General features: G+C 43.1%; 1 pseudogene; it reads right to left on the bottom strand.

The window, feature by feature from the left end:
- Nucleotides 1-463: 463 nt before the first annotated feature.
- Nucleotides 464-17,562, bottom strand: LOC131405031 (heterogeneous nuclear ribonucleoprotein A3-like; annotated as a pseudogene).
- Nucleotides 17,563-23,332: the final 5,770 nt, after the last annotated feature.

Genomic DNA, 23,332 nt, shown 5'->3' with positions numbered 1-23,332 from the left:
CCACCCGGCCCTCCCCGCCCACGTGCTCCGCAGACCCAGCCGCGGCCGCCGGGGCGAAGGGAGGTGCAGAAGGCGCGAGGGACAGAAGCCCCTGTTCTGCGGTCGCCTAGGGGCTCTTCTTCGCCTACTGCGAAGGGGAAGGAAAAATACAACTTGTTGCGCGCCTACTGTGCGTCGAGTCCGGGGCCAGGAGCTTTCTTTATGCAGCAGCCCTTCCGGGTAGGGTGTTCACAGATGAGGAACGGGGGCTGGAGTAGGGCCACTCATCCATTACTCATTCGTTCAGCAGGTGTTTCTTGGGCACCTACTGTGTGCCAGGCACTGTTGCTGGCGCTTGGCATACAGCTGTGAACCAAAGAGATGGAAGCCTGCGCTCGTGGGGGTTACATTCCAGCGGGGGTTCTGAACCCTCATCTGCCTGACTCCAAAGCCCCCTCCTGGGGAAGAAGAAAGGAGGGGACGATCATTCACCTGCACTCAGGACCTTATAGCCAGGTGGTTCCAGGACGGCAGGGCCCAGCGTGTTGGCACTGCACCTACAATTCACCAAGCCGAAATAGGGCTGTCTGCTCCCTCCCCTTCCCTGCACATTCCAATCCGTGTCCTCCTAAATCTGTTCCCGCCTGCACACAGCCCTTATTTCCCACCCAGACTAGTGCGATAACCACCCATGAGTCTCCGGATTCAGCCAGTCCATCCTCGATGCAGCTGCCAGAGATACTGCTGAAGTGCAAGTCCATTCCTATTATCTCCCCGCCTCACATATTGTCCCGGTTCAGGATAACGTAAAAATCTTCAGCAGGGGCACATAGATAGGTGCCTTCCAAACACCGTTGCGTTTCACCAGCTCCCCTCCTCTGCCCTCCTTCCACAGGCCTCCTGCCTCTGGGGAAATCCATTGCCCAGTTCTGAAAGTCACCACCCATGGCTCACAGATGCAGAGGGACACAGATAGTGGGGACAGTGTGGAGAAGAGCCTCTTCTAAATTCCTGGCTGCTTGTCTGTGTCGGGGCGGTGGCTTGAGGGGAAGCCTGGCAGCGCAGCCCCTCTCCCCCACTGCCTCCTCCTCACACAGACAACCAGACAGCGCCTAGTCTCTGCCTACCTGGCAGCACACCCAGGCCACCAATGCCAGGCCAGCGTCTGTGCCATGGGCTCCTCCCCTGTCTAACATATCTCAGAGTGTGCTGTAGACCTCAGGAGTTTGTTGCACTGAGTCCCTTCAGCCCTTCACCTGCGAACAAGGAGGGAGAAGAGCTTCTAATGTTGGGGGGACGGGGTGCTACTTAAATCTCCCATCTTCTTGCTGCCGTATATGCTGTATAATATATGCTATATAACTATAGTATATCTAGCAAATATTTTGCTGTTGGTCTCAAACCTGAGCATGCTTCCAAATCGCTCAGAGAGCTTGTTAAAACAGACTGCTGAGCCCCACCCCACAGTTTCTGAATCTGTGGGTCTGAGGTGGCCATTTCTCACAAGTTCCCAGGTGACTCTGAGGCTGCTTGCCCGGAGACCACACTGAAAACCAGTGCTCTGGTGAAATAAGCACTGAGACATGGGCGATGTGCGGTCTAGATTCCTCTACCTGCTGTAGGACCTTGGCCCTCAACCTCTTCTCTTTCTAAAATGAGGAGGTGGCTTTAGTACATCCTGAGGTCCCTTTGTAGCTATCAGGAATGGATTCTGTAAGTTCCCACAGGAAATACAGGTCCTACCTCACAGAGTAGATGAACTGTACCCCACCTGCCCTATCGCCCGGTTCTTTTGAGTACTTTGGAAATGTCTTTACCAACATCAGCTTATAGTATCATGAGCAGGGCTAGCTACTCACATGGTCCTAGGACTTCACACTTTAGGAGTTTAGGAGCTTTGATTATGAAACAAAGAAAGGAGTTGTGACATAGATAAACTCGTTAGAGAAACCCAGCCAGGACTGGAACGCGGCATTGCACAAAAGAGTCCTCAACAGACCTTCCCCGAGCAGGGCCACCTCAGGGTCCCGCAGCTCAGCTGCTGATCGGAAGCAGAGGAAGTGGAAGAAATGGGTTTTGGAGTCAAACACCCCTGGGATCAAATTGCGACAGCGCCAGCGCCATTCACTACCTCTGCAAGCCTCCCGATCTGTGTGAGCTTTAGTTTGCTTATCTGTAAAAGGAGATTACAGTTATCTCACAGGCTTGTGAGGAAGCTTAAATGAGACAATGGATAGAAAGCATTCAGAACAATGCTGGGCACATCATAAGTACTGGGTCATGAACATCATCACCATTATTAACCATGGCCAATTATTGAGCCTCTCTGAGCTCAGTTCCCAAATGGTGAGGAACAAATGAGATAATGTCCCAAGTACCTTGTAGGCTCCCTGGCCCTTGGAAGGTACTCCATAAACGGTAGCTGTTCTTATCACATACACTCACGTAATCATCTTCCTATTTCCTTTGCCTAGAGTTTTAAACCCATTTATAATATTTATCTCAGTCTGCGAGATAATATACATTTGTGTTTGTCTCCGCTGTGGACAAAGTAAACTCTGAGGGCAGAGGCCAAATTTTATTCATCTTTCTATCCTCAAAAATATATAGCACTTTGCCTGTAATAAATACTCTGCATGTTGGCCCCTCTCCCTCCTCCTCCCCACACACTCAGCATCCCGCCTTGTTGCCTCTGCAACTTCACCAGATGGTAATCCGAAGTCTGCGCTGGATAACACTTCACACATGTCTTCATCAGAGTGTCACAAGCTGGCAAAGAAGGTAGAGATTCTTGTTCCTATTTTACAGAGGAGAAAACCAAGGTTCTGAGAGGTTGGGTGAACTGCCCAAGGTCACAGAGCTAGCTGTGGGGCAACAGGGACTCAGACCCAGATTTTCTCACATGAGCATAGCACTCTTGTTTACTAAACTTAAGTTATTTCCATACTGCTTTCACCATTTGCCATAACCTTGTATCACCTTGGCTCTTATTTGCTTATCATGTTTCTGTATGTTGACTCAATTTGTCTAAATAATTTATTTGAAAAAGAATCTGTATATAACTCACTAACCATAAATAAAAGGATACACTAAAATAAATACAAGAAAAATAAAAAAAGGTTACCAAATTCCAGCTGGAACCTACTGATTGTCTGCCTGTTGAGTTTCTGAGCTTTATCTTTGCTTAAAAAAAAAAAAAAGTGGGACCGGCCCGGTGGCGCAAGCGGTTAAGTGCGCGTGCTCCGCTGTGGCGGCCCGGGGTTCCCTGGTTCGGATCCCGGGCGCGCACCGATGCACTGCTTGGCAAGCCATGCTGTGGCGGCGTCCCATATAAAGTGGAGGAAGATGGGCACAGATGTTAGCCCAGGGCTGTCTTCCTCAGCACAAAAAGAGGAGGATTGGCGGATGTTAGCACAGGGCTGATCTCCTCACAAAAAAAAAAAAAAAAAAGTAAGGGATTGCTTACAAGTGTGAGAGAGGTGTTTAAGAAGGACGGCATCTCAATGGACTCTTTATCTGTAATCACAGAGCTCAGGATAGAATTCGAAAGGGAATACTTCCTCAATAGTCAGTTTAATATTGTCTTAGCCAGATCCGCGCACCACCTAGAATCATCTCTAGCACCATGTCAGATGATCTCTCACATCGTCAGGGATGCATGTCGCATACCCTAATGTATTTCAAAGTGCACTTTTGGAATGTAATTCAATACAACTTACGGGAATTTTTTTAACAATGTGATCACCCCAACCACAGTTCCCAGATAGGATCCTGATCCCACTTCAAAAATGAACCTCCGTTCTTCCAGCCATCGCCTCTCCGTCACTCTCTTTCTGTCATCACTTCAGACTTACTTCTGTTGTGTTTGATGAAGACTGAGGCTCCCTGAACACAGTGACTTCATCTTGTTCATCATAGTGTCCTCACAGCTGAGTGCAGCGTCCAGACACGGAGAGCAAATGTTACTGAATGACTGCCTCCAGCTGAATGAATGAGTGGAGGAAGTTATCTCCCTCTTTGCCCTCTGTGAAGCTTTTCTGGACAGACAGAAGAAAGGCTAGTGACTTGGACCTGGCAAGATTCAGAAAAGAAAGCTGGAAAATGACAGGATAAGAAAGGACAAGATATCAGTCCCAGTGTGCCGGGCTCCCTTCTCCCGGTAGGCACTCACTACATACTCAAGAAGCTAAAAGGTTGTATTGAGAGAAGAATCAATGGTGGATAAAGGACTTATGTGGCATTATTTGTGACAATAGTACGTTTTTACAAGTGAAAGAATCATCTTATCCCCAAATGTTACTAGCTCCCATGGTTGTTAACCTATAACATCTTAACAGTCATGAAAAGAGGCAGTAGCATTTATTTTACAAGCCTGCTCTCTCAGACAAAAAAAAAAAAGTTCCCAAGCAGTTAAAAAAGGAACTGGGAGGAAAGAAATCAACATTCTTCATGTTTACCTGGCATGGGCCCCTTATTCTCCATGAGCAACAGACTGTTTACAACTCGCTCCTGGAATAACAGTCTGGGACGGAGGTGCTCTCTCCGGATATGAAGATGTCGAGCTCCCACCACAGGTCTTTTCTCCGTGAAACATTGGAAAGCAGGTACCAGTCCCTTGTGCTCTACTCTCCAAATAGAATGATATAATGAGTCTTGCTCAGAACTTTGCTCTGATTTGTACATCTGGTAGTGAGGATGGACGGAACTGTGTCGTTCCCACTCCTCACCCCACCTTCCTAACCACAGTCAATAGCAGAATTCCTTCTAGAAGTTGCCTGGGGTTGGTAGGCATGTCTGGGGATCAGATGCCTTTCGGTGTGTCTGTCATCTGTGCAAAGTTAACTGCCCGGGGGGTTCGGCTTTCTTCCCTCCAGCTGGATAAAGGGACTGGAACTGAATACTGAGTTTATTCTGCCCGAGTCCAGCTCATCAAGGCTGGGTGGGTGAAGGGGCTCCCCCTGTGGGGGCCTGCTAAGTTTGGTCTTCCGATAAGGGCAGTAAAGATGATAACTAATATTTATCGAGTATTTGCTATTTGCCAGGCCAGTTCTCTCTCTCTCTCTCTCTGTATATATTTATTTATTTATTTATAATTATAATTTATTTATTTATTATTATATAATTATATTATATTATTATTGTATATTATATATAATATTAATTCTTACAATGGTCATATGCCATAGGTGGCCTATTATTGTGTGTCCATTTTATAGACCTTAAAACTGAAGCTAGACATCTGGTAACTGTCCCCTAGACATAAGTGGAAGATTAAGGACATAAATCAAGCATCCTGACTCCAGAGCCTATGCCCTTTAATCACTGTGCTATGCTGATTCAGAGACCTCTAGGGTAACTCCGTGATCTTTTTATTTTACAGATAAAGGAACTAAGACACTAAGAGGGTAGGCAATTTATCCCCCAGTGTCATTGAGCCAGTAAGTAGCAGAGCTGGGATTTGAACCCAGGCATCAGGGTCAAAGCACATAACCACTGCACCCTACCCTGTGTCCCCAGTACTTGAGTGAAGAGGCTCCTAAGACTCTGTTAGGAGAGCTCTGCACCAGATTGCTGGTCTCTAGAGAAATACTAACAGTGAAGAGAAAGTCACTCTCGTCCAAACTGGCTTGGCCCCCACCACAGCCAGGTGAGACAACCAGGGTCCTTCACACTAGGCCCTCCCTCTCAGGAATCTCCACAGGTTTTGGCTTACATCATCCCTGCTGGACCTGCCAGCTCATCTGTCAGCCTCCTGCTGCCAACCTGTTGCCAAATCATTGCTGTGTCCCAGGTTTTAGTCTTGCTGCCAGACCCCTTTGACCTGACACTTGGCTCCTTGTTGATCTGGCTCTCAAATGGCATTCCCACTCTGTGCTTCACCCCGTGACCACGGGCCAGCCTCCCAACTCCAGGGTCCAGTTCCCCACCCCGCCACCACCACCTCTCTACCACACCAGTCCCAAACTTGGCTCCCACATCCCCAGGCCAGGTCATAGACCCCACTTGTCTGAGAGGTCACTATGGACAAGTCATTCTGAGAAACAAACCAAACGGGTAGAAAGAGAGTATAATTTAAAGGTGGGTCTTGTTGAAGAGTTGCAAGAAGACCCCGAGGAGAAACAAAGATCAAAGGTGTGATGACCAGCTGTAAGACAGACTGATTAAATGAGGGTTTCCAAGTGAATTCCAAGTATAGAAAGGCAATAGAGTGCAAGGGTTAAGAGGAAGGATCTGGAGGCAGACTGACAAGTCCAGCCGTTGGCGCTACCGCTTACCAGGTGTGTGACTTTAGCAGTTCCTTCAGCTGTGCTTTATTTTTTCCACCTGAAAAATGGGAATAGTAATAGTTCCTATCTCACAGAGTTGTTGTGAGCTTAAGTGAGTTAGTATATGTAAATATGGAACAACACCTGGCATGTAGTAAGCACTGAATCAGTGTAAGTTTCATTATTATTGGTTCTTCAACCATCACAAAGTTTAATGTGCTTTATGGCAGAAAAGGCAGGTTCTTGGAAGAATTAAGCCATGCCAGACAAATTTATTCCACTACCAGGGCTGTCTTCTGAGACCTCTTGGGTTGTTTGTGTAATTTTTTTCACCTAAAGGCTTTCATATATTTGAAAACAGCCATCTTGTCCCACCTGAAGCTTCTCTTCTTCGTGCTAAATATTCTGCATTACTCAGCCATTCCTTATGTAATATGGTATCTTGCTGGAGACTAGCACACCAGTGTGTCTTCTGCTGCTTAAGCAAGAAACACTGGAAAGTTCTCTTGTTCATCTTCAAAAGATTTATAGATAGGTAACACATGGAAAGAATTTTCCTTTCTTAATGGAATATTGATAATAATAACAATAATAGCTAATATGTATTGACTATTACTATGCCAGGTACGAGACCTCATTTGAACTATGCAAATCCTTGGGGGTTCTTAGATGACCCACAGAGGATCCTTAAAGAGGATGATACAGGACTTCCTACATAGTAGATTATATTTCTGTCCATGAAATATTCTTATTTCCCTTCATGAAATAGCCCTCCCCATCCTGTCATCTCAGGAGTGGCCACGTGATGTACTTTGGCAAATGAAAGCAGAAGCTTTAAGAGCCAGCGTTCCCCTCATCCCTTTCCTCTTTGCCACAATAGTCAGCAAATGACTTGGGCCCCACAGTAAAGATCACCTCCCTAGAAAAGACTGAACCATGATGGACATGTAACATGAGCAAGAAATAAATTTTTATTGTTGTAAGCCACCAAGATCTTTGAGGTCATTTATTACTACAGTGTAAGCTAGCCTATCTTGACTGTTACCTGCTCAGCCTTGGATGCTGGATGTTGTACAGAAGTCTTATTGATTATACTCGTATAATGTGACTCAGAATCCCTTTACCCTCTGGGTCTCCTGTGGATGAATATATTCCTTCCAAGGTGAGACACATAGCAACACATAAGACATGTCGGGTGCAGTCTGATGAACAAGTCCCTTGTTCTGGACACGATATTTCTTCCCATATTTCACCCCATGATCCTTCTCCCTCTTCATGCAACAGCTAAGGAATTTTATGCCCATTGTCTGAAGGAAGAGATAATGCAGGAGAAACAGAGAAACCAAGAGTCTTTTCTTGGCTTTGAGTTTTGGGCTAAGCCCTCAGAAGAAATGGAAAAAATACTTGTGCTTAGACAATACAATTGATTTGAGAGTCTGCAAATGGTTCAAATGGTTTCTATTCCCTAGACCCTGGACTATGAAAAATCCTCTGGGCTAGGTAGAGGGAAGAGTCAGAGGAGAATTTAAGTGGAAATGATTCCCTGGAAAAAAGAGGACCTGCATGCCTGCATACTTCCCGGGACTCAGCCCAGCAGGGACGGTGAGAGACACAACAGAGAGATTAGGAGGATCCAAATGCAGGAAAGGATGAGTTCACATGAGTATTTTTGCTAGACGGAGATAGGGTAGGACCTAGAGAAGTGGCAAGACACCAGAGCAAAGTGTATCGCAGACTGCATCAGGTCCACAAGCAGGTCTAGTTTGGCAAGCACAGGATTTTTAAACAATTTGATCTGAAATGACTTTGAGTGGAGCACTCCGTCTCTAGGTTCTCCAGGGCTCGCTCCCTGTTATCTTATACCTGGCCTACTGTACTGACCTGCCCCTAAAGGCATCTGAGTTTAAAATCTCTGACTAGACATATAGACAGGAAAAAATGCCACATGGTTTCCCATATGCCTCAGCAGAGTAATTCTATTTACTCAAGAGAGTGGTGTGACAGAAAGAGGACAGGTCACCTGCGATTGGAAACCAGATGTAAATAACAGTGTTGCAGTGAATTCTGATGTGGATGGGTGACAACCAGACCAGGATAGTTATGGCGCTTTCAAAATCCCCAGTCTCAACCAAAACTGGGAGCAAAGCATAGAGATATCGAATTGACTGAGACGAAGTTTTTACCACCTAGCAAATTAGATGTTTTGGGTTGGACGCTGTATTGACTCCCCAGCCGCTACTGCTTCTCTCCCTCACTGAGTACCAGCAGTGAAGCTTGGATAATGAACTTGACTCAAGCAATATACCTGATTGGTCCGAGGGTATTTCAATCAGCCCTTGCCATTAATTAATTCAGGAATGGATAAGTGACCCAATTCCAAGCAATTATGAGTAAAAGCAATTTGATGGAAGTTTCCAGAAAGGTTCATAGGAACCAATAGGAGCCAATCAATCTTTCTTTCAAACAAGATGTCTTTGTAGCCCAACTGTTGTTGACAGCTACCCTACAGTCATGAGGGGGACCAGCATTAGTCTGAAGCCAACAGCATAGATGGCAGAGCAGAAAGATGAAAAGAACTTAGTCCTTGATGACATAATTCAGCCTCTAAACCAACCCCGAATTCCTCCCTGCTTTTGGACGTTCTCTTACATTAGCCCAATAAATTCTTTATCGTTTGAATCAGTTTGAGTTAGATTTTCTATTGCCCAACAGTTAAAGCATCCTGACATAGGCTCATAATAAATATTAATTTTAGTCATAGAATAACTTAAAAGTTACAATTTTTCACGTCATGGTTAAAGAACTAAGACTGTTTGTTAAAATTTTATATAACCTAAAATTGAAGTTCGTTGTTTGGAAAACCCGGTAAGTATTAACTTATACTGACAAAAAATCTTGAAGCATTTTTTAAAATTGTTCATGGATAATCACTAGAAACTAGACAACTCCCACTCTCAAATTCTGCCTCATTCATTCATTTAACAGTACTTCTCGAGTGCCTACTGCATGCCAGGCACTGAATCAGCTCTGAGGATACAATGGTAGTCTAAAGAGTCCCTATTTTTGTTGACTTACACATTATCAGATACAAGAAATTCAGGTTCAGAAGTGGTTTAAATACCTCAGTCAGGAAACATTTAAATGAAAGAAAGAGATATGGGTTAAATTTTCAGATGAAGGAAAATTCAAAAAGGAAGACACCTCCAAACGCTAGCCAATGGCATCCAGGTTGAGTTGGTTGTGGAGTCAAAAATCTCAGGGAGTTTGAAATGGGAGCATGGTAAGAACGCCTTGTCTTAGAGTAGACCATGTCTCAGGTTATATTCAAGGCTTTCTTCCAATTGGCTCCAGAAAACATCATTTTCTTTTCTTTCTCAACATAAATATATATAAATAAGCCACTTTTCATTTTACTTATTCAACAAACATTACTGAGTTCCTACTATATTCCAGTTTCTGGGCTAGGTGTTGAGGATACAGAGTTAATTAGGGTCCCTGCCTTTAACAAACTTTAAGGTTAATGGGGGAGTCAAACATACAACACAATAAAAACAAAAAATTAGAAAGAATGGGGTCTAGTGTCAAAGAGACTTTAATTAGAAACTGAGGTCCACCATTTACAAGCTGGGCGATTTGGATCCATTGTTTAATCTTAATTCCTTTGCATCTAAAAGAGGAAAAAGAAGAAGAATACCTATTTCATAAGAATTTTTTTGATGATTAAATGCTTTCTGAAAAAATCATATATCAAACACATAGTAAGCACTCATTAAATATTAGCTATTACCACTATTCATTCAACAGTACCATTTAAGCACTGTTCTAGATGTTTGTGATACATCAATGAATAAAACAGACAACAATCTCTGTCCTTGTGCAACTTACATTACTATTTTCATGCAAAATAATAAATATAATGAAGGTATGTATGAAAGCTCACCGTTGTATCCCTAGAACCTGGTTTTCTTAGCTTGGGATTCTCCCAGTTTTTGAGAGAAGAAGTTGGGTGCAAGTCGTTTCTTTGCAATATGATCCTAGAAAGCACGGTGAGGGGGAGGAGATGTAGAGAAGGAACAAGAGGAAAGCCAATAGAGTATACATGACTTAGTGGGTCACGTCTGGGGGCAACCAGAGCACGTTCTCACGGGGACCCTCTGAATGGCTGTGTGGAACACATCTCAGAATTTTCTGGGATGAGTCCACCAACTTGTTTTCGTTGGTAGAATGTTGCTCCTGAGGTGTCCCTCAAGCAGAAAAATACAAGAAGCCATCTGCGTGCATAGGAACTGCCTGCAGGTGATCTCAGGGGATCTTAAGGATCTGGGTGAAGACCCAACAGCTCTGCTATACTAATAAAATTAATATTTTATTATAAATGCCTCTCTTACTGAGATAAGTTATAATTTTAAAAATTAGTTCATATTCATATATTCATAATAATATTCAATATTATTGCTGACATTAATTCCATTCTATTTTCCATTTTTAGAGATACGTGTTGAGAAAGCTTTTCCACGTAAATCAGAGGATGGGAATAGAAGCAGGTTTGTTGCAACAATATCGTTCAAGTCTTTGAACTCCTTCCAAGTTATATTCCAAAAACCACAGAGTAATCTATCATTAAAATGCATTTTTTAGTCATCTATTAGCTGAAACTTGACTCTTCTCTCAATTCTGTTGCAAGCGAAGAATTAGATAGCATCTGACTTGCAAAGGGTTTGTTCTTCAGTCATGAGAGCCATTCACTTTTTGGATTCCTGGAAAATTTATCAAAAAGGCTGTCTCAAGAATTATCAAGTGATTATTAAATCATACTTGTTACTTTTCCACCTAGAAGCATTTTGACTAACCGGATACATTCAGACAGAATTAGAAAACAAAAACATTATTAATTTCAAAATACCTTGGGTAATAAAAATTTTGACAAGGAATTTTTGTCTCCTAAATCATGTGACTTAAATATATTTTATTCAAAAATCTTGGTGCTGTACTTTTAGCTCACTTGATTTTTGGAAAACATCCACCTAACACCTCACTGGCAAAGTCAGCCTTCGCTGTCAAACTGACCGGCCAAATCAGATTTTTTTCTCTGTCAGAAAAGATCTGACTACATTTTTCTATTCAAATAAACATGTTAAGACACATCCCCATGACAACCATCTCACTTCTGAGTTCAGAGAGAGGGAGAGAGAGAGAGAATTTGTTCCTGAGTGAGATAAAGTCTGTGAAGTACCATTCTATTTCATATTTTTTATCCGTACTCCCTTTCGTTTTTTTGGTTTTTGTTTTTTTTGCTATCACAAGACTCATCAGAAGTGATAGATGCTTTGACAATAATCAGATGGTGGAAAGGCTGAGATTGTTAGACAAAAATTGTCATCAGTCATCATGTCCCTACTCCATTCTACAGTGTAACTGCATTTAAAACATCCCAACAGGGGCCAAAATAGTCCATTCCAGACACCACCTTCCATTCTTCGCAGGTCCTGTGTAAGTCAGGAAAAAATTCAAGCCTGGATCAGAAGAGGTTTGGCCTACCCCAGTATTTTGAATGGTCTCTTTGGAGCCCTGGCGGGTTTTACATCCAGTGCGAGGTACCATAATGAGATGGCAACAAGTATACCTCGTTGTTTTGTCAAATGGGATGAGGGTAATAATGAAAGGGGAGTTGAGAAAGGAAAACTGGCATAATACCTCGACACTCAACATTTTCTCAGAGAAATCCTTTCTAGCAGAATTACACATGGAAATCAAGGCCCAGAGCCTGATTCCCTCAGAATTATCTGCGCCATCACATCTCTTGGAAAGTCTCTGTATCTGCCTTTGAAAACCGTTTGATTTATACCATTTGTTCCCCACAACAGCTCTGTGAGTTTGGTACTAAAAACAGCTATTAATATGACTCTCGTTTAACGGATGAGGACACTAACTGCAGAGACATTACGCCAGTTACCCAAGGTCACCTCCACCCAGTTGGATGGAAATCCTGGGCTCTCTTGGCAGAGCCCCTGCTTCTGCTCCACCAAGAGACTGACGCGCCACCTCAGCGCCATTTGCCTTTCTACCTGGAAGGCCTCTGCTGCTCCTCACTGCCTCCTCATGGACTGCTGGATTAAGTGGCACTCAAATTTCTGTCAACTTCTCACTGAGACTCAATTAGCATATTGTATCTCTGGCTCAAACTAATTATTTTTCCCAACATTTTATTAAGAAAAAGTTTTAAAATACATGCAAATTGAAAAAAATTTATAAACCCACTTGCATACCCATCATTTAGATTCCACCATTAGTATTTTACCATACCAGCCAGGGTTATTTTTAAACAAATCTTTGGCAGCTTACATTTCCTTCTTCTACAAAACAGGAAAGTACCACCATACCTTCATCCAAGGTGTTTTCAAGAAGTAAGGATTCTGACCCACAGAAAACTAGAAATATAAATTTTCTCATTCCCACTGGTTCAGATCATTCATTTATTCCAGTGATACCAAACCTAGAAGCATGTTAGAATCACCTGAGGCGTTTTTAAAACATACCAGTGCCCAGCTCTATCCCATATCCTCTGAGTCAGAATCTGGGAGTAGATACAGGATTTATCATTCAACTGGCCAACAAGTAATTAATGAGAACAGTTATGTGTCAGGTGGCATTTTAGGCATCGGAGTGAACAAGGAAAGCCTCTGCTCTCGTGGGGCTCCATCCTCTTGCTGCATAAGAGAATTCCTTCCTGTACAGAGTGTCCCAGCCCCTTCCATCTAACTCTCCTTCCCTCTCAGACTTCTGGATCTTTGTTCAGTGCCTGAAATATTCTTCTTCCCCTTCTCTGACCAGAAAGTGCCTACTCATGCCTCTGGAGTCTTGCCTGGCCCTATAGCTCCATTAGTCACTTCTTTCCCAGGAGTCCCACTGCTGGGTTTCCATGTCGTCATTACCACAGGATACAGCACACAGTGCTAGGGTTTCTGGTTTCACGTGTGGGACTCCACTCCCTGCGAAGAGGCAGAGACTGTCCTCCTCGACCTGATGTCCTCCTCGTGTATGAAAGTGCCTAGAACATGGCACAGTTTCAAAATTTAAAACAAACAAACAAACAAACAAACAAACAAGGGCCAGTTGATATTATATTGAATCTAACGTGTGGCATGTCTCCTGAGACTCATTCTGAGTTCCTTCCAGATGATTTGTTTTTTGTTTGTGTGTGTGTGTGTGTGTGTGTGTGTGTGAGAAAGATCAGCCCTGAGCTAACATCCATTACCAATCCTCCTCTTTTTGCTGAGGAAGATTGGCCCTGGGCTAACATCCATGCCCATCTTCCTCTACTTTACATGGGACGCTGCCACAGCATGGCCTGACAAGCCGTGAGTCCGTCCGAGCCTGGGATTCAAACCTGAGAACCCTGGGCCACCAAAACCGAGCGCGTGCACTTAACCGCTCCGCCACCGGCCGCCCCAAGATGACTTGTTTTAAGGTTTGAGGGATGCTGTTTTACTCAAAGGGATAGAAGCTAGACTTTGTGGTGGATAGAGCCAAGATAATGAAGGACTCCGGAAGCTTACAAATTGTGTTCTTGGATTTTTCTAAGTCCTTCATTGAAAACCCTTCAAAACTCCTTCCCCCAACAACAGAATTTGTAGTGGGGAATGTCCTAGAGAAGACATGCCGGGAAAGAGTGCACTCAGCTTGGCAGAGAGAGTGCAGCTTTGCAGTCAGGTGGAACAGAGGACAAAGTCTCACCTCCACCCCTACTATTTGACTTAGGCGGTTTACTTAACCTCTCTGAACTTCAGTTTCTTTACCTATAAAATGTAGACAAATATTCTCACCCCCTTCTCTGCACATTAGACTGCAAGCTTCCTGAAGAATAACGTTAATAGCTAACACGTCCTGAGTGCTCACCATGTGCCAGGCACGTGGCTAACTCTTCACAGCTCAACACACGGCCCCTTCCAGCCCCTGTTATTATCCCTGCTTTACGGGTCACGAAACCAAGACACATGAAGTGAGTTGTCAATGATTATACAGCGAGTAAAGAGTGGATTCAAGTCCAGACAGGCTGGCCCCAGGACCTCACTCTGGCCCGTGTCCTCCAGTCCCTGTTTGTGTTGTTCACCTCTGATCTCCTGGAACAGCGGCTGACACATGGGTGCTAAAAATAACTGGTGAATGAATCAATCAATACCTTCTTGCAGCGTGGTTGTAAGGAGGAAGGAAGTAATGTTTATAGAGTTTCTATCATGTTTCAGGCTCTTGTATGTGTCTTATCTGGCTAAAGCCCCCCTAGGAAGTGTGTGCTACTATGAAATCTATTTTAACGATAGCATACACAGAGGAGGAAACTGAACTGAGAGCAGCCAAGTAACTTGCCCCAGGACGCGCAACCAACAATCAGCCTCTCAGCCTTCTCGCTCCTAAGCCTTCGCCCTTTCTTCTCTACCTGTGGTCTTTAAATGTTTTTGCTCACCTTGTACCTTTTCATGTTGACATCTAGAATTTTTTATCATTAGTGTAAGTAATCTCAAAAGCTATAATTTCCCGGGTATTATAAATATTGACATTTCAAGACCATTGCATCACCTTTTTGGAGGGGGAGTTAAAACTTTTTATTCCTGATATCACTACCACAATTTACAAATCAGGGCAATATGCCTGATATAAGAAAAAGAAAAATCTACGACATATAAAAGACTTCAGGAATGTACATCTGATTGACACTACATTGCATTAATCATTAGCTGCACTTTTTGCAAACTGGCTGTGACAGTCCTAAACAACAGGGGTTCCTGTTTAAGCTGCAGTAACTTTTCTGGTTATTGATGATCATTGGTCCTTTTGTGACAGATTTTTGTAGTTCCTCTAACATGTTTGGGACAACTGTCTCAAAGAAACCTGCAACTTTCCTAATAACCCCTCATTCTCTCTTCTACTAAGAACTGTAGCCCTTTTCTGCTGAATTTTTAGAAACTTCTATTATCATATCCACCACTTCTACCCACATATCCATAACCACCACCCCAGAGACTGCTTGAGCTTCCTCCGGCAAAACTGCCCCCTTCACTGGTCCATAATTTGATTACCGTTGGCCACTATAATTTCCAAAACCATTATAGTTCCCACCACCACCATAGTTACCACTGCCAAGATTTTCTCCTCCATTGTAACAATTATATCCTCCACCACTGCCACCATATCCTCCACCTTGGTTTCCACATCCTGGCTCATCATCCCCTCAACTACTATAGCCGGGATCATATCTGCCATAGTTGCCACCATCACTTCCAAATCCACTGTATCCATTATTGTGTCCTTCATAACTACCTGTGCTGCCACCACTCCCATCACCACAGCTTCCTCTTCCACTGAGGTTACCGCCATGGCCAAGCTCCCTCCGTGACCCGTCAAGTTGCCAGACTCCGTCTACGACCTCTTTGTGACCCAGCAGACTAGACTTCTTGTTGAGAAAGAGGCTTGTTCACTTCACAATTTGCCCATTGATAGTGTCATATTTCTTTTTTTTTTTTTAAGATTTTATTTATTTATTTTCCCCCCAAAGCCCCAGTAGATAGTTGTCTGTCATAGCTGCACATCCTTCTAGTTGCTGTATGTGGGACGCGGCCTCAGCATGGCTGGAGAAGCGGCGCATCGGTGCGATCCCGGGATCCGAACCCGGGCCGCCAGCAGCGGAGCGCGCGCACTTAACCGCTAAGCCACGGGGCCAGCCCGATAGTGTCATATTTCTGAACAGCAATTTTATCAATCGTATCATGATCATCAAAAATGACAAAAATAAATCCTCTCTTCCGCTCTGCTTGTCTTCCATAACTTCTATGGTTTCAGTCTTACCATACTTTTCAAAGTAGTCTCTCAAATTATATTTTTCTGTGTTGTCTTTAATACCGCCAACAAAACTTTTTCTTCACTGTTAGATAGCACCAGGCTTTAGGGAATCCTCTCTAGAAACAGCCTCTTTGGTTCTACTGCACGCGCATCAACCTGGTCTAGACACATCGCTACATTCACCTCTTCAACTTTAAAGTCACAAAGTCAAAGCCCCTGGAACATTTTGTTTGGGGGTCTTATCACCATACAATGTATGTCAGTGCCCCATTTTTCCAAATGTTCTCAAACTATCACCTATAGTTTCAAACTTCAGACCACAAACAGACAGTTTTCTCAACTGCTCTGGCTCCTTGGCTCCCGGACCTCTGACAGCAGCTGGAGTCTGGCTGGGGGTGACCGGGTAGAGGTTTTACCTCCATTTTGAGACCAGACTAGCCTCTTTCAACTGGGTTCAGTATGGGATGGAGAGGAAGAGCTGTATCACTTTTTAAGATATATCCAGTAGAATTTAAAACCAAAAGTGAGTTTGTATTCATATTATCTATTTTACAAGTGCATGAACAGGTCTATAATGGCTGAAAATTTTCTCTTTTATCCTGGGACTCACATTTTTCTTTCACTTCTCACTCAAAATTGTATTCTACTGTGATTAATTTTATGTATGAAAGTCATTTGTTGATCACCCTTTCCCATAGCTTTTTTAAACCATATATATTTAAATTTTGATAAATAATTATTACACATTAAAAGCAAAATTTTATTGGAAATCCACCTTTCAATGAGCTGGTTGTGTTTTTATTTTTCGTTTTTTCAATGAGTTCATGGATCCAAGGAAGAATATAAACTATTGGTAGAATGGAGAAGATTGTGTTTCAATTCTATTCCTGTTTTTTGTTTTTATGGATGTAAGAGTTGAGAAACCTGTTCATATAAATAAGTAGATGGGAATGGAAGGGGTTTTATGATGGCAATGTCACTCAGTTCTTTGAACTCCTTCTGAGTTGGATGTCAAGAAACACACAGTTACCTGTCATCAAAAATAATTTTAATGGTCTATCAACTATTCACTTGATTAGGTCTCCTTCAGTTTTGTTAAAAACAAAGAATTAGAAACCATCTGACTTGAAAAAGGAATTGATATCCAGTCATTGGAGTCATTCAGTTCTCAACACCTTCACTATACTTTGAATTGCTTCTTTGTTTGGATCTTCTACACCTTAGAGTCATGCACCACAATAAGACGGGTGGGATGCATATCTTTGTTTTCTTGAAGTGGCAAGAGGGCTGATTGTGATATGCCATGTGGGAAAAGAGGACTTGCACCTCCTTTGGGTCGCTTTCTTAGGCAGATCAATTTGGGACCAGGACATAGGGAAGTTCAGGATCTGAAAATTTATTTCTTTAAAACTACCCATGCCAGTGACCCCCTTGGAAATCTTCCTGACTTGCAGGGGTACACATACCCCAGTTTGAAGACCATTGTCTCTCTATACCCTATCTGGAATTGTCAAGATTAGAAATAATAGATGTTTAGTGCATAAAGTAGACACACTATAACATCTAGCTATTATGACTTCTAATTTTTTGTGTGTGTGTGTGAGGAAGATTAGCCCTAAGCTAACATCAATACTAATCCTCCTCTTTTTGCTGAGGAAGACCAGCTCTAATCTATTGCCAATCCTCCTCCTTTTTTTTTTTCCCCCAAAGCCCCAGTAGATAGTTGCATGTCATAGTTGCACATCCTTCTAGTTGCTGTATGTGGGGCGTGGCCTCAGCGTGGCCGGAGAAGCAGTGCGTCGCTGCGCACCCGGGATCCGAACCCGGGCCGCCAGTAGTGGAGCGCGCGCACTTAACCGCTAAGCCACGGGGCCGGCCCATGACTTCTATTTTTTAATAATCCACTTACTCAGAGTAGTGAGGAATTGGAAGCCGGAACTAGATCCATCCAGGGGAGAGGACCAGGCCCTGGGGGAAAGGGTGCAAATGCAGATTCAGATGGAAGTCTGGACATTTTTATGGCCAGACTTAATTCAGGACACTAACAGGACACTAACAAGAGTCCATGAGGACTAACAAGATCCAGGACACAGTCAGGACTAGGTAAAAGATCCCAGGATGAAGAGGCAGATGTCCCACCAGGTGAGAAGGGAATAAAGAATAGGACTCTGGAGTGGTAGTGGCCAACTTTGGAAAGGTTTACCAAAGGGCACCTTTGTAAAGTGAAATAAAGTCTTAATCAGAAGACTCCAATTTGAGTCACACCTCGGCCACCTACTTACTGACTGCATGAACTAACTCCTCAACCCCAGTTTTCCTGGAGGTGAAATGGTAATCTTGCATAGTTGTACGTTTGAATCAGATAAGACGGAAGCACAATGCCTGGCTTATAGTAAGTGCTCAATAAATGGTAGCCAATTGAATAGGAAATTCCAGAACTACCCGTGTCTCCCAAATTTACCTACATCACACTCACCTTTATGTCATTCTTCCTCTTCTTGGGGAAGAGAAGTCCCTTTACCCATACAAAGTGAATTAGCCCACCACTGCTCTGAATCCCATCCTCTCAATTGTCTCGTCTTTTGTATCTTCCACCTCTTCCTCTACTGTTTTCCCTTTCTAATGATACATGTCAGCTCAAGTCTCTCATAACTTGAGTCCTCTCTCCTTTTCTAGCTCCTTCTCCTTCCCTTCCAGAAAGAATTGTGTTCACTCCAGGTCTCCTCTTCCTTATCTGCCATTCGTGCCTTAGCCTATTGCAATCTGACTTCTGCCCCAATCACCCCACTGAAATTCCTCTTATTAAGATGACCATTCAGTTACCGCCTCTCTCAACCATATTTATTAAAGGTCTACTCTGTGCCAGGCCCTGGGAATATATGCATAAACAAAACAAAATCGTTATACTTCCGGACTTCCCATTCCCATTGGGCTGACAGACAATTAACTAATAAATATTCTAATGTCCAGGGGAGATAGGTGCCATGATGAGAAATTCACCTGGATAAGGGAGTAGAGAGAGGTGCGGTTTTAGACAAAGTGGTCCAGGAAGCCTCTTTGAAAAGAGGGCATTTGAGCAGAGATCTGACCAAAGTTAGGGTGTGAGACATGCAAACATCTGGGGCTAAGAGGAGTTTAAGAAGGAGGAACAGCAAATGCTAAAATCTCGAGGCAAAGAGCCAAATGAGAAGGGAGAATGGACTCCTACTTCCTAATTCCAATCAAAGGGCTTTTCTCAATATTATACTTGTTTGACTCTCTGTGACATTTACCAGCTGTTGACTTCTCCAGCCATCTTGAAAATCCTTTCTCTGTTGGCTTCTGCTCTGCCATTCTCCTCAGTCCTGCTTTTCCTCTGTCTGTCCCATCTCACTTTTGTTCTTGAGCTCCTCATCCTCTACTTAATTCTTTTTTGAACATTATTGAGGAGTAATTGACAAAGATAATTGTGTATATTTAAAGTGTACAATGGGGGCCGGCCCCGTGGCTTAGTGGTTAAGTGCGTGCGCTCCGCTGCTGGCAGCCCGGGTTCGCATCCTGGGCGCACACCGATGCACTGCTTCTCCCGCCGTGCTGAGGCCGCGTCCCACATACAGCAACTAGAAGGATGTGCAACTACAACATACAACTATCTACTGGGGCTTTGAGGGAAAAATAAATAAATAAATAAAATTATTAAAGTGTACAATGGGATGATTTATATACATATACATTGTGGAATGATTACCAAGATTAAGATAATTAATGTATCTATCACCTCACATAGTTAACTCTTTTTGAGGGGGGAGGAATGCTTAAGATCTACTCTCAGCAACTTTCAAATATACGATATGGTGTTATTAACTCACCATGCTGTACATTAGATCTTCAGAACTTCTTCTTGTAACTGAAAATTTGTACCTTTTAACCTACATCATCCCATTTCCCACCCCCCCAACCTCTGCCAACCATGATTTTATTCTCTGTTTCTATGAAATTGGCTTCTTTAAAAAAAAAAATTTTAGATTCTGCATATAAATAAGATCATATAGTATTTGTCTTTCTCTGTCTGGCTTATTTCACTTAGCATAATGCCCTGAAGGTTCATCCATGTTGTCACAAATGGCACCTAATTCTTAAACATGGGCCCTATTTTCCTACAGCTTTATGTTTATCTCTGACCTGCTTTTCTATCATTCTATATCCTCTCGCTGAGTGATCTCAGCCATGATTTTGGCTTCAACTACCACTCAGTGTTGATGGAGCTAAGGTTTGTACTTCTAATCCGTACTTCTTTTCTAAACTTTAGACTCATATATCTAACCATTATGCACACTTCTACTTGGATATCTCCCAGGAACTTCAAACTAAATATGTATGTTTAAAGATGAGCTCATCATCTTCCCTCCTAAAGCAGCTTCTAGTGTGGTATTCTCTATCTAAACTGGTGGGACCACTATCTACCTAGTTGCCTAAGCCAGAAACCTAAATGTCTCCAAGATTCCCCCCACTTCTTTTCCCTTCATGTCTGAAGAGTCACAGGATCCCTCGATTCTATTTACTCTCTAGTTCTGCATGCCCAATGCAAATACCTGATGCAGACCCTCCCCCACCATTTCTTACCCACTTGCCAGCTTCCCAACTGGTCTCCCTGCTTCCAGTCTCTTACCCCAATCTGATCTTCTGCACTGCCTCTAGAATGATGTTTATGGAATGTATATCTGATCTTGTCACTTCTACGCTTAAAATACTCCCCATTTCCATTAGGATAAAACCCAACCCTCTTATCAAGGGATCTGACCCCTGCCTACCTCTCCAACCTCATATTCCATTACTCCACACAAGCACCCTGCATTTCTGCTACTCTAAATCAATTATAATCACGACTTCAATATATCACGTTCTCACTGATCTCTAAGCCTTTGAAAATGCTGTACCTTCTGTACAGTCATTGCTGGCAAACTTGTGTTCAATCTTAAAGTCACAGCTTAATCTCACTAGCCTCTTCTCACTGCCCATACTCCCAGCTGTTGCTACGTTAGGTGCTTTCCTCAGTGTTGTGTTGCCTTGGTACTTGCACACATCTCTGGCATTCTCTTATAATTTTAAGTCCACAGATTTTTCTTCCCCTTATTTGTAAGCTCTTTGAGGCCAGGGTCTGTGTCTTTCTTCTTTGTCCCCAGAGCCTAGGTTGGGGTCTAGCACACAGTAAGCATTCAGTAAATGTTCTTTTGATGACATGGAGGGGAGGAAGAAATAACCAAACACACTGTATTAAGGAGGAATGCAGAAACAGGAACAACTTGAGGCCAGACACCACGGGGAGAACAGACCAGATGGCCTAGGTCCCCTTCCAACCTTGAGCTCTGATGAGTCAGAGGTGGGAAACTCAGAAACAATAATGAGAGGACTTTTATTGTGATTTGTGTCATTCATCTCACTCTCTCTCTCCTCTGATCTGCAAAGAGAAGAAAGACATATTCAGACCCTGAACGAGGAATAAGCCAAGGGCTTTGCAGGTGCCATCATGAACTGTTTGCTTATCAAAGCCCAGCAATGCACAAATCATCTTTTTTTTTTTGACTCCTCTTCCTTATTATCTGCCTTTTCATGAAGGAAAAAAAAAAGAGCAAAAGATTTGCTGGAGAAAGATGTGGGTATTTAATTTGAGCCTCTCTTGTATCCTCTAATAACCCGGCAAACTGGTCATTCTTATTCCTTGCTGAATTACAAAGGATATATTATCCCTGTCCATTCTACTGCAGGAGAATAATGGTGCGGTGAAGGAAGAGAATGGGACATTATTTTTCCAGACCTCTCTCCCAATAAAGAGGGAAAAGCTGTCACCAAAGGGCTATGTGTTTTGCTAGGCACTGAATCTTTCTCTGGTGATATCCAAAATCCTTCGGTGAACCCAGAAGTTTGACTTTTAGAAATCTCTTCTACTAAACTAAAAGTATGAATAAATATGAACATAGATACACAAATCTTTTTTGCAATATTATTTGAAGTGGCCAAAGAAAAAAACCACTGGAAACCACTTGGATGCTTGTTATAGGGAATACATGAATAAAATATGGCATATCCAAACAATGAGTATCATGCACAAAAATAATGAGTTAAATCAATGTGTATTTACCTGGAGAGGTTGAATGAAACACAGGTGAAAAAAGTAAGTTGTTTTTATGAAGTTTTTTTGTTTGTTTTTGTGAGGAAGATTAGCCCTGAGCTAACATCTGTTGCCAATCCTCCTCTTTTTGTCAAGGAAGATTGGCCCTGGGCTAACATCTGTGCCCATCTTCCTCTACTTTATACATCGGAGATCTGGCACAGCATGGCTTGATAAGCCGTGCGTATGTCTGTGCCAGGGATCCGAACCTGCAAACCTCGGGCCGCTGAAGCAGAGCACAGGAAGTTAACCACTATGCCACCGGGTCAGCCCCTGTTTTTATGAGTTGCAAGTCCCATTTTTAAAGAGTATTACAAAAATATCTAGATCTGTGAACATATACACATATATATGCATACCTATATGCAATTCAGTGTATATAGACACACACACACTCATAGATATAGGGTGTGAGAAGATATACACCCAAATGTCCACATTTGTTATGGTAGGGGGAGGTGGATTAAGCAGAAGGGCATGTTGTTGAGAGTTTTACACAGTGCTGATGTTTGATTTGTTGCCTCAAGCTGGCATTACTTTTGCAGGTCAAAATGAAAACCCAAATTGTACACACATACCCTCTTGAAAGATAAAAGTCCTCAACTGGTGCTTTAAGGCTAAAAGCCATTCTAACAAGCAGGATCCCTTTGACTCTTCCTAAAGGCTCCCCTGGTTAGCTTGTTATAATAGTACCCCTGGAGGAAAAAGGGGAAAAAAGGAGGCTAAAATCCTCTGGCTGGGCTGCATAAATCTCTTCTTAAATGACCAGCCTGCTGCATGATTGCCCTGAGGGCTGTGGAAGTCCAGGCTCTGGAATGGTCCATCGGAACTCTGTGTTCCAGGGAAGGAGAAAAGTAGAAAAAGGCAGCCTGATTGCCTCTTGGCTCTTCGCCAAAGGAGCTGCTAGTGGTGGGAGTGGAATTTTTCCATGGCAAAGGAAGAGGAAAAATCAGATCACATTTCCTACAGGCAGAGCCCTATTTACTCAGGAAGATCTTGGGGCCCTTGCTGTTCATAACGGGAGCATGTTCATTGGGTCAGGCCCTGGGTTTCACCATTAGAAATCTTTTCTTTCTTTTCTTTTTTTTACCTTCAAGTTTGAAGG

This window comes from Diceros bicornis, chromosome 4, assembly GCF_020826845.1.
Source record: "Diceros bicornis minor isolate mBicDic1 chromosome 4, mDicBic1.mat.cur, whole genome shotgun sequence".
In the NCBI taxonomy this organism is placed as follows: Eukaryota; Metazoa; Chordata; class Mammalia; order Perissodactyla; family Rhinocerotidae; genus Diceros; species Diceros bicornis.
This window is presented reverse-complemented; position numbering and strand designations above follow the sequence as displayed.